The sequence below is a fragment of the Limanda limanda genome, chromosome 23 (genome assembly GCF_963576545.1).
Source record: "Limanda limanda chromosome 23, fLimLim1.1, whole genome shotgun sequence".
Taxonomy (NCBI): domain Eukaryota; kingdom Metazoa; phylum Chordata; class Actinopteri; order Pleuronectiformes; family Pleuronectidae; genus Limanda; species Limanda limanda.
The window spans coordinates 10,594,428-10,601,841 of NC_083658.1; positions in this window are offsets into that span (position 1 = coordinate 10,594,428).

A 7,414-nucleotide genomic window follows, 5' to 3' on the forward strand; every position below is an offset into this window, starting at 1 on the left:
TGAGGTTTGCGTTATTAGGGATGGTACGGGGTGACTCCGAATACCACAGAGGTTCGAGGATGGAGAGGTGGATGTTTTTGAAAGGATTTTTCTCATCCGAAGTTAAGTTTGGGAAAGTTGAGTCCCCTGTGTGCTTAGAGTCAGAGAGGAGTGAATGAGTGAGGGATGAATAATGCAGGTCAGGATCCTATTGTTTGGTGAAGGCCGTCTGCAGCTCAGGGTGCAGCACGGGAGACTTTGTGAAATATTGATTCACCACTTAAAAGTTGTTGTGCGGATGATGCCCCGACTACCAGGATGTGAACGGAGATTTTCGGCGATTTCCTATTTCTGGATGAACCGAGGATCCCCCAAGAACAGGCGAGTCTGACTTTAGCCACAATTAGCTTCTGGTCGCTGGACGCTTCAAAACAAGACATAACACACTGAGACATTGGATATGTTAAATGTTTCAGATGAAACACAAGGGATACTTAAAAGGACAGTTCACCCAAAAATGAAAATGCACTCATCTACTCACCACGAGGCCAATGGAGGGGTGGGTGAAGTGTTAACACTTTTTGGAGTCTCAGGGGTAAACAGTGTTGCAGCCAAATACAATACAATTGAAGGAAATGGGAACCCTTCTTCAGAGAGAAGAGGGGTCACTTTGGCTGAAAACCTGTTTACCCCTGATACTCCAGAAGTGTTTTGTGGACTCAAACACTTCACCCACCCCTCCGTTGTCATAGTAGTGAGTACATAATGAGTGTATTTTGTTTCTGTGAACTATCCCTTTAATGCTCAGCATCTATCGCTCTGTGCTGCATTTAAACTTGGCCTGATAGAGGAGAATTGCTTCATGACACAAAAGCCTGTAAGGTAGTGGTAACGGTTGATAAATATCTTAATAGAGCCAATACTGAGATCATGAAATAAAGTTCCAGAACAGGTAGTAAATTTAATAGTGTTGTATAATGTTGAATACTTTTACAGAAACATAATTCAGGTGAGCATATGGTGAAATAACTGTGACTGAGAAACAAAAATTAAGTGTAGTCAGTTTCTGCTCAACATTCTTCATATATATATATATATTTTTATATATATACATAGCATGGACGTATCCAACGCGTTTAAATTACAGCTTCAAGACTTTATTCATGTGTGATCAGTTTGGTTTTGGTCTCACGTTGCACATACTTGAGGACTCCAAGGGGGAAACCCAGACTGCTGCTTCAGACTGGATATAATGGTCCAGAAGCAGCCAAGTCAAAGAGGTGTGTTATTTCAAGACTGGTTTTCAAGACTTGGCAGAAAAGCTGCGCATTAGCAGGTACTGAATGCAGGGCAGGATTCAAGAAAATACTTGTGAATATTTGAGTTTCTTGCTTGGAATATTGAATCTGAAGGTTCAATCTTGACCTTGGAAATACCACTTTTATAGTAATTAGAATGATTTTGTTATTGGTTTGAGCTCAGTGTAACTTATAACTACATGACAACAGAGAATACAGTTGTATTTGTATGTATCTGACTGTATATAACAGTCTACAGGGCTACATGGTAGAGTTCCAAAAAATTGAAGCCCCCTTAAGGCTGGCTGCAGTGTAGGTCATAAACCCCCTTTCCTCCATGTTAGGGGATGGGACATATACGTTGTAGGTAGTTCTTATAACGCTGATGTATTTCCAAGTGTTAATTTTTCCCTGCAGAAATGAACAGCACTGATTTTGTGGCTCCACACCACGACTGCTACTTTGCAGACTCTGTCTCCAAATCAGGGATATTTTGGCTTCATTTCTGGATAATGGGAGGAAGTGAGGACGTGTTGTCCATGTTTATATACAGCCCATGGTAAATATATATATATACATGTAGGTTTATTATTATTATAAAGCAATGAAAACATAAGGAAATATGACTTTTGCATTATTATGTAGCACTTTTAAACTACATAACTGAACACCCAGACAATCCCTGAGTTAGCTGCCCTCTCATCTTGCATTTATTTTGATATCTGCCTTGCCAGAGCAGTTGTGTGTGACAAAGCAGTGGTGCGCTTCCCTCCTGAAGATGGACTCGCCATGCTGGGCGAGCTAACTGGGGAGTCAGTCCTATGCGTGAGTGCAAACGTCAAGTGGCCCAGATCTCTCCTGGAGGAGCGGGGCAGTGCGAAGGAAAGACTGGTATGGAAATGACAGATGACAGGGCAAGAGAAGGGGGGCGACTGTGGGGAGGAGAGGTTGGGGGTTAAAAAGGAGGGATGATAGAACAGGAGGTGAAGAGAGGAGAAGTGATGGCACAGCTATAATTATAGACTATGAGAACTTGGCTGTCACTTCTGCTCCTCTTTTAGCAGGGCACTACTCTGCTCTACACCTCTCCACTCCTCCTCCACTCGTCTCTTCAGGCTCTCTACAGACCCAGATAGGAGACAGTTGGGTTTGATGAGGGAAAGCAGGATCTCAAGCATGCGCAAAGACGTCATCTCCAGTTGTTGTCTAGCTTCCAGAGTTAAGGCTCTTATATACTACTACGTGTCCGTTTCTCGGAGAGTTCTCAGCAGGGGGCAAAGACTCTTTTTGATTTTTACTTCTCCGTCAGTCTACGTCCGGAAAAAATTCACCGCCAAACCCATAGGTGGCGCAACGGAAGACGAGCTCAGAGAAGCCTACCCCATTTGGGAAGAAGAAGTCCACGTGTCTCTGTTAACATGTTAGCTTGCGTCCCACACACTGAACCATGGCAACTAACAGAACTAAATAAAGTGACACCCAGCGGGTCAAAATGCTGATGTAATCGTTTCTTAGCGCAGCGGTTCCCCGGTCTTGTTTCCGAACTGTGTTGCTGATTCCACAGCTTGAATCTGCTTGAGGCTACATGTAGCTAGAAGCTACACGGACCTAGCTCCCCCCAGCTTCCACACACAGTCAGCAGGGACTCCCGACACTAACTACTACTATCCAATGTTTGCTTCTAACCTGACGGTATTATAGAAACAGTGTCATGATAGAAGTGGAATTAAAGTCGTGACGGCGGGTTCTTGCACTGTTACCACCGCAGTTAGCATGGTGGTTAGCCTAGCCCGCTAGCCTAGCCTGCTAGCGCCGTTTTGAAAGCTCGTTATAACCGTCTGTGACCGTGCACACATGCCCTCAGTGCTCTAACGAGCCACCGTCAGCCGGACAACTCCGCTGGCTTAACACACACGTCGCATTAATCGTAGAATCATAGTTGTGTTTGGGTTTGATGCTACATGGAAGTAAACAGGAAGTAAACAGGAAGTTTGAGGTCCGGAAATACGGAAATGACGCCATACGGAAATGATGTCGTTTGCGGACCAATCACAGCCAAGAGCGGTCCGTCGGGTCTCCAGCATGAAGACGGATAGTTAGAAAAATCAGACGTGTACGAAAAGCTGTACGAAGCATTCGGAGAGGGCGTTTCACGACGGATAGGGCGGTCTTATCTGTCCGTAATAGAAGAAACGGAGAGGCATAAATTGGCCTTTACATGCGCGCGTTGTCCGATATACAGCCAAATCCGATCTACTTATCTGGGGGTGGTTATCCGACTTCAGTCGGACACAAGAAATCTAGATTTGTGGAGTTACATGAAATGGATCTTCGATTGAAACCCGACAACGCCAGATATCGGGTTTCAATCGGACACATGTAACCGCAGTGACTGATAACAAAGAGCCAAGTTAGCTGTAGCCATCAAATAACCACATGGCTTTATCTCCGCTGTATGACTTCTATTTCTTCTAAGCACCATCCTCATCCACTTCTGCCAATTTCCTCCCACTCTCTGTACCCGGCATATCAGCGAAATCAAGCGCCAACAAAACATTTAACATTCCAGCTCATGACTGCTGAATTCACTGCTGGTTTCCAGGGGATGGGGGGGGGGAGTGTCCGCTTTCTGCTTTTCTTTGGAGGGGAAAACCTACTGACATTTTCATTGTCCCACAGCCGGCCGGCCCGGTGTTTATGAAGCCTGAGGAAATCATAGAAAAATGCACAGGCCTGCAATAAAAAGAAGCCGGGTTGGTGAGAATGCATTTAACTCATTCGTACAAAAGGGTAGGTTTCAGGAGATTAGTGTGACAGAAAGGTGCAGAGAAGCCCATGTGTCATAAGCAGTGAGTATATTAATGTTTCATAACTGAGCTGTGTTTTCTCCATCTTTTCCTTTTAATTTGTCTTTTTCTCCAAGCGTCCCTGTTCACTTCTTCACTGGAAAGAGGAAAAGGATCCCTCATGAATTACTTAAACGTTCGGCATGTGAGCCACGGAGGCTTGTATTCTACCGTAGAGCTTTTTGGTTATAGAACGTCAAACTTCATACAGGGTTTTCGCCTCTGGGATATGATCTCTTATATGATCCCTTGTTATTTTTAGCCATGCTAGGGGTGTGATACTATAGAGATGGCAAAGTCGGTCAATCTAACAGTTTGGTCCATGCTGAAATATCATATATATATACTGCTACTAGGTGCAGTGCCATGCATGTCACAAGTATCGGGATGATTTCTGTCCCTTTACTGTATGGAATGGAACTTTCACAGCCGTGCATGTTATGGCAGCCTGAAATAGAAATCCTGTCACAATAAGACAACTAACAATAACAAAAGGTGAGTGAAGTCTGAGTAGAAATGTCTTGAATTTGCCCCTACAGAAAATGTACCCCTCTGAGTTAGGTCAAAACAGGCACTTCCTCCCACTATCGAGAAACTAAGCCAAATTATCACAAACGATGACATCCTGCACATTTGGAGCCAGAGTCCGATACATATGGATGACCAATCACAAGTCAGTTTCAGTCCTCAATCATGATTTAATAGTGTTTATAGCATAAAATCACCAGATTTACTGGAAAACTTTGTCCATGAACATCGATAGTGATAAACAAAATATTTGTCGGGTTCTTTGAGGGATTTTTAATCTGCTCTACTTTAGAGTCAATGAAACTAACTTTGCAACTGAAATCAAGTTGCTTTTCATCTTGACTGTTAAATCCTCCTTTGAGCAAGAGAACCCAAACATTTTCATCGAAAAGACTGACAGCTCCTGAAATTCCTCAGAATAAATGTCTTGACATTAAAAATAAACAACCATCACCATTAAAATTCCAAAAGGACAGAGGCAGAACATGTCTATTGTCAATTTGGGTGACAGGGTTAGTCTGACAAAGTGTTGACTTCAATCATACCTGCATTTGGAGTCAAAAAGCGATGAGGAGGTGTGTTCAAAGCTGATGGAGGATGACACTGTTTACAGCTACACAGGTAGTTCCTGAGGACATTTCATCCTTGGACTATGAATGACAGGAAAGCTGAGACGATTTAAATATGTTGTCCTGCTGGAGAAAAGCTATTTGCTTAGGGCAGCAGTGATGTTTGACATCTCTTGGCACCCGGCTGCTTTAGCTTGTAACACCTTGAGAGAATCACTAGACAACATCTGCATTATTTACTCCCATTAAGGCCATCTTTGAAAGATCAGTGTTAACAAGAATCATACTCCCCTACTTTTCTCTCCCAGCTAAAATTCTTCATGTCCTCAGTGAGTGGAAATACCAGTGTGTGGTTTGGACAGGGTGTGCCGGCCCACATCTGTGGTCACCGAGTCAGAAAAGCCTGCATCAGCATCCAGCCCTGTTCCACTGCCCCAACAGAGAGCCACTGTGTTATTGTTTTCACCATAACCACAATCCTATGATGCTGTAGCTTTCAATCTGTCAAACTCTCAGTCTGTCGATCGCTGATGGAAATCCAAAGTGATCATTACAGTCGGCGTTGGAAAGAGCAAACCCACTGAACACGAGTCCCATCTGCCATCAATTTGAGTTCCATGTGCTTTTTACCCTAAGACCTCAGTTTGCTGTGTCATTCTGTATCTGTTTAAAGCACCAACATAAATGAGTAACTGTCTTTGTGGACTCCCACAGAGTGTGCACTTTGATGCAAAGGCCTATTTATCTGTGCTTCAAAATTATACATGCTGAAACTCTCTTCTGATTGAATTAAAACAAACTTTTCCTCTTTTACAGTCCTTCTTGCAGACACAGACTACAGAGCGTAATTTATCTGAGCTCTGATTCAAAGCATCAGACCATCATTAAGTGGCAGTGCTGAATACATTGTAACAATTTTGCAATTAACAGATTGCCTCTGTGAGGCTGCTCGCCCAGCACGGCTTTGAGCTAAACACGAACATATGCATGCCAACACTGGCAAAGCTAATGTGCTGATGCTGAACAGGATTACAGAAATAATGTTTTCCATTTCACTCCTCTGCCGGTGATGCAACACTTTCCACTTTCATGTCACATCTTCAAAATGTCTCATTTGGATTCCTGAGCAGTAAGAGATACAGTAAGAAAACATGAGTTTCGCCAAAAAGTTGCATCTGAAAATTTGTGATATTCATGTTAAAGAATATTACTTGGTCTGACGAAGGATGACTGCTGGAAAGATGGGCCACATGAAGATTGTTTGGCATTAGACTTGCCAGAAAAACACAGCTTAAAACGCCAAAAGGCTCCTGGAAATACAGTGGAAAAAATTACTAAATTTGTGTGTGTGTGCGAGTCTTGCCCCCAAAAAAACAAAGATCCCATATTAGGATCAGTCCCAGAAATAGGATTAAGTCTTTGCAGGCATACAAATTGGATCTGATCGCTCAGAAAAGGCTTTTTGGAAAGATCTCACTTTTCAGAAATTTATTTCCACAATAGTGTGTTAGAAACATCCTTCAGAGGAGCAGAGGACTATGTTATTTTCCGAGTTAGTATTACAAAAAGATGGTTTTCCTCTTCCCACACAGGCCGCGCATCTGTTCGCCTTTGTCCTGTGGCAAGTCCACACACAAACATGTGCTTGTGAATATGTGTGTGTCTGTGTGTTGTGTACATTAACAGGAAAATCTTCATGCCTTGAGAAAGTGCACAGTGTTTACGGTGCACCATCTGTCAGATGTTTTCATATCCAAGGAAACAGCTCAAGATGTAACCTCATTAAATCAACACTTGCAGGAATTATTTCTGCTAACTTTGCAGTGGGGCTAATTTTAGAGCAGGTTTGCATACATTGCCCTTTGAACGACCCGTCGGCCATGTTTTACAGATATTTTTAGGGTATTTCAGGTTTTTTTAGGATGCAGCGATTTAGAGCTGACGGTGGGAATATGGAGTTAAAGAAAAAGCATGTTTGCAAGCAGTGAAGTTGTACACCTTATGTTCAGTTTATTTGCCACTGAAAAGAAAGATATTCCTGTGGAAGCAGTAAACTGGGTTGGAAAAGAAAACATCAAGCCTGCTTCAAAGCTGCACAAGTCAGCGTTTTATTCGGGGGGCTTTCACAACCCAATGTTTGGTCTGGACCTTCTGACTTTAGAGTTTAGATCCAACCAAAATAACACGTGTTAAA